The 5,320-nt window shown below is 48.6% G+C and overlaps 1 protein-coding gene across 2 annotated transcripts in view; it reads right to left on the bottom strand.

Moving 5' to 3' along the window:
- Positions 1 to 5,320, bottom strand: part of LOC106747463 (cytochrome P450 306a1) — a 204,458-nt gene that overhangs the window by 120,840 nt on the left and 78,298 nt on the right. The gene's annotated exons all lie outside the window — the stretch shown is intronic.

The following is a 5,320-nucleotide window of genomic DNA, read 5'->3' as shown; positions in this document are numbered from 1 at the left end:
CGATACGAGGAACTCGTAAAAAGGGTATCGGTCTTCTTCGCGAGCGGCTCGCGCGAGCCTTCGATTATCGATCACGACGCGGCGCGAATCGTATTTCAACGACGTTATGGACTCGTAACGCGACGGCGGCCGCTAAGAGTTTTCTGTTTGCGCTCCTGAGAGATATCGCCGGCCACGCGCGGATTCTCGACGTCGCGCGCGCGCATATTTATCGCCGAAAAATGCAAAGGGGCAGGCGAGAATACTCCTCGCGGAGCGGAGCGGTGCGGCGTCGCGCCGCGGACAAAGCGCGCCCCGGCGAAAGAGGGAACCGATATTTCGAGGCGGAAGCGTCGTTTTCGAGTCGTCGTGCCATTGTTCGCCGTGGGAATAATAATTGGTCTCCCCGGTAATCCTGGGAGGGCGGCGAGGTGGCTGGTGCGGTTCAGGGTTCGCCGGTGGAAGCCGACGACAGTGCAGAAGGAAGAGCGACGAGCGGGGTCGTCGGTGGCAAAAGGGAGAAAGCGGGGATCTGCATGGGCGAGGCGAGAGACGAGACGAGGAGGCGCACGGGGGGCAAAGGCCGGCGGACGAAGGGGGTAGAGAGAGAGGGAGAGAGCTGGTTTCTGGCTACGGATAGTCGCAAATCACTTTAACTGCGCGAGGAGCAGTTTGGAGCCGCTAATGGCGTCAAGTGTCTCAGATACCGCGGCTTCGGGGTCGTCCGGCCGGTCGTCGACGAGCCGATGTTCTCCACCAAGGACGAAGACGCCGCCAGGAAGGTGCAGCGACGGTTTTCGAAGCCGGGTCCATAAGCTTTTATCGGCGCGTAACGAATGAACGGATGGATGGACGATGGGATTCGAAATGTCGAGTCAGGCTCGTGGATTTTCTATTGTTTGAAAATTACCGGCGCGGCCGCTTAATGACGTTGATCCGATCAAACAGCGCGCGTTATCACTTGACATGCCTCGAGGAGCAATAGCGCACACAATTATTAAATTGCCACGAGAATATATAATATCGTTATTATATATACGATATGCACGTCGAAAATATTGCGTTGTGTTCGATAAGTTCGCAAGGATTTTTTTCGAAAAATTCGAAGTCGATGCTCCCATGGTCAGGCACAACTTTGTCTTTTTGGTTTTTTTTCGGTAACCTGCCATCGAAAAAAATACTGTCGAGAGATTATTGAATAAAATTATGTCCAAAAAGTACCGACCTTAAAACTTTCGCAAAATCCATACGAACCTATCGAACAACCTAATATATATATGCACCGACATTCTCTCTCTCTCTCAAAATCATGATAAATAAAAATATTAGAGTAGCAAACGACCTACTTGTGCTACCTAAATGTAAGACACAATTTCTTAAACGTTCATTTAAAAGTGGAGCGGCGCAAATTTGAGATAGCTTGCCGCCTAAAATTAGAAGTGTATTCACAATGATCGATTTCAAAGATGGTTTTGATTTCATCTTTCTAGAACGGGAAAATCTTAACCTTAATATAAATCGTTAAATTCGTATAGCCTGCCGCAACTTATAGATATAAGTAAGTGGTTAATCGTAGAGACATAGATTGAGATAAATCTAAATTAAATGTAAATAGACAAATACATATAAATATCGATGTAATAGTTTTAATTTACTGCGTATTGTGTCCTGGATAAAATCTATGTATAATGCGTTTACTTCAGTGTACATTCTCGCGTTAGCAAGATAAGCCAGCAGCCTTTTCAGCTGTAAAATCACTTATATATGTCGAAAGTATTGTTCCTTCCTTTTACAATTAATACTACTACACATTTCAGCGCTTGAGGAGAAATGTCCCAGAGCGCCAAATAAATAACGCCCTCTCTCTTTCTCTATTTCTCTCCCGATGCGGATGTATTTCTCGTACCTCGAGTGCTTTACATCGCGCTTACGGTACATGAAACACCCTGTGTCTTGTGTGCGCACTTTTAAACCGGCGAACAAGTATTTACGCGTCGTCACGTATCACCAAAGCTGCCCCGATCAGATCCCGACGGCATCATCTGCGGGCGCTCTCGTCGCGGAACAAGACGTCGCGTTGGACTTTTTGGCGATGTCGCAGCGTCGGCAAAACCCACGTGGCGCTTTTCTGCGGAGACGGTCGGTTTTCAAAGGGTGGTAAAACGGCCGCTCGGAAGGGCCGCCGCTATGACGGTACCGCGTTTAATGTCCGAGCGAACGGCGGCCCGTTCTCACACACAGCGGGTAGTGTCCGCCATCCGTTACATCTATAAATCTAAGATAACAATATTGCCACCACCACCACCACCACCGTCACCGAGCGGGCACGACCACCATCGCTATCGTCGGCATCGTCGCTATCGTCGTCGCCACCGCTCCTACCCCGTGCTAGGGGGGCCTGTAATGAATGTTTGTTCAGCGACCATTAGCGCTGCGCCTGGGATAGTACATCGTACCGGGGCCCGCAAAACCATTTCACGCACATGGGGACATCGCACTCGGTGTCGCTCGTCTCGATACCGAAGACCGTTCGCCATCCGCGCACTCGCATCGTCAAATCAATTTCGCGATGCTCGATATTATTTGAAATATATTTCGAAGCCGCGCGACACACCTCCGACCTCTGTCAATTTACGTGTTTTTGGGGAACGAACAACGGACCACTCGGTCCCGCGTTTATTTGAACTTCGCCGTATCTACACTGAGAATAACACTTGCGATCTTGATGGCAAAGCGATATCATAGGTTTCTCAAGTCTGCATCGCCAATGAAACGATAAAAATCGTCGTTTTTCGCATTTTCTGGTCTTTTATGAATTATTAAGTTTATTACCAATTTTTACCTATTGTCTTTGTAGACTGATTGCCGCTTCAGGAGATTAGTTATTTCATTGGGTCAGGATGATAGTAAACAGTAAAAATTTTGTGTTAAAACGATCTACTGAAATTTTCTAGTTACTTTAACGTAGAGAATATGTTAAAAAATATACAAATATATGTAAAATTAATACATTTACCTTGTTAAAATAATACGAAAATTTCTGTTTTTAATACAAAGTTTTTTACTGTGTAGCAGTGATCACATGGACTCAACTCTTTCTCAAAAGAATCCTTGGTTCGTGATAAATCGAACGACGAATTTTCCGAAGCGCTCGACAACTATTCCAACTCAAGATTTTTACAAGCTCCATTATAAAAATTCAAAACGCGCGCGAACGCAATCGAATATCACGCGTCACGCTCAAAATGTAATCTAACGCCTATCTGGACAGACGCGCGAATTGCGATCCCTCGTAAATTAAATCAGACGTGTCGTCAAACGTGTTCGAAAAATCGTGCAATCTAGGAAGCGGCTCTTTTAACGCCAATCCAAATCCATGCGCGTCAGTTTCCTTTATAACGCGAAAAAAATGCGACTGCACGGGTTTATTCGGTTGAGTTTATTTGCGAAACCGCGGTTTCGCGTTTTACACGACATAGTGAGCTTTTCGAGCTTGCCATTGTATATACGGAATGTATTACTAACTTGCGTATCCGTGTAATCGACACTGACCCGTGTACATCCACACCGAGCCGCGGTGCCCTACGGGTATTTTTGGCAATAAAAAAAGGTACGTATAAAAATGTTCTGTGACCGCGCACAGGTGTGAGTGAGCGGCGGGGGCAACGCGAAAGGGGAACGACGTGGTGGTGGTAGCAAGCTGAAATCGACATCAGCGGCCAGCGCAAAATTTATTTATTATTTTTGTCGTGCAATTTTGTATCGTGCCCAACTGCGGTGAAATTAAATTATTATTTTGCCGGTATAAATCATCGGTCGTTCGAGAGAGGGACGACCAATGAGTGAGAGTGAGATAAAAGGGGCTTGGCGGGGGAGGTGCAGGGGGGGGATGGTCAGTGGAGAGTGGATGAGCAGTGAGAGAAAGAGAGCGCGGGTCAGGGGGGACGGAGGGAGGGAGGGTGGGGGGAGAGAGACAGAGCGGAATGGTTCGCTTTAAATCCCCGCAAATGAATATTTATATTTTCCATTGAATTACTCTTTCGGGGCGGCATAATACGCGTGAAATTGAAATATATTCGATAAATTATTTTATCGAGCGACGGCACGGCTAATCGGCGTTATATTCCGCAGAAAATCCGGCGCTGCTGTGGCGTCCGAATTTTACGATGGCTGGGTCACGTCCGACCTTCGCGAGAGAGGAACGGCCACATCCGTGCGAACGTCGTGTTGTGATACGCGAATCCGGAAACGGGAATTGCGGAGCGTAAAACGAGAGATTATCTTCGCGCGAAGCTGCCGTGCGTCATTCGGAAAATTTGCCGGGATTTTTATCACCGTGTCGAGGGTGCGGAGAAATCCGCGAAAATCGCGAAACACGCGCGCCTTCGCGAAGAACGCATGCACGTGCCCGGGGGGAACTCGCGACGCCATTATTATCATCGCTTTGATTTCCGAGCGACGCTCCCCGCGGGAAACGCGCCGCGCTCCTTATCCGAATGTTTTCGCCCGCGATTTAACAACACGCGGCCCGATATTAATTTGTCCGCGAGTGTTTTCCGTTTGTCACTTACATATCAGGCGCGTTTTAATTAGCCGTATTTTTCTCACCGACCGGCCGCAAAGGGATTCTTTGCCGCGCGCGCGCACATTAACGGACTCCATTGTAATCAAAGTTGCGATTTTGTTTCCCCATTAGTGGCCGGCGCAATGAATCGGCTCGCAAAATAATCGGAACGCCGCCATCCCGGCGATCGACGTTCATGCACGCGAGAATGATTGCGCTCCGTAATTCCATGTAAAAGCCCATTCCGCGATTTCGTAATTCGAAATAATTATCGGTACGCATTGCGACGGCCATTATCGCGGACAAACAGTTTTATATCGTAAACAGACGCCATTAACAAAGAAGAATTGTTCGGTGGTTTCGATGTGCTCAGCAACAAAAGCGCGACCGATGTAAATGCCGTAATAACGAACCGCGCGGATTAATTTCGCGACGAGTATTGTGGCTCGCGCGCCCAGCCGCAGCTCAATCTGCCGACGACGCCGCGCCCTTCCGATATCTTACCCTCTCCGCACGGCGGATCCCGCCGGAAGGAGTCTCACACGGAGAGCTGGCGTTGAAAATTGAGATTCACCATATTAGGGACGTAACCGCACTTTATTGGCCACGGAGTCTGCACGGCTGATACAGCCGCGTAATATTCTGTAATAACAATGATTTGGTGTGCAGAGCTGCTGGCAGCCTCGCCTCTCCCTCGACCTTCTCGCTCACCCGGGCCCTCCTCTCCTAGTTTCTATCACCCTTGCACCCACCGACTCCACCCCCCCCCCCCCCCCC

This window comes from Dinoponera quadriceps, unplaced genomic scaffold, assembly GCF_001313825.1.
Source record: "Dinoponera quadriceps isolate SergipeBrazil2010 unplaced genomic scaffold, ASM131382v1 scaffold1750, whole genome shotgun sequence".
Taxonomy (NCBI): domain Eukaryota; kingdom Metazoa; phylum Arthropoda; class Insecta; order Hymenoptera; family Formicidae; genus Dinoponera; species Dinoponera quadriceps.
The sequence above is the reverse complement of the archived record's forward strand: the minus strand, read 5'-3'. Positions and strand labels throughout refer to the sequence as shown.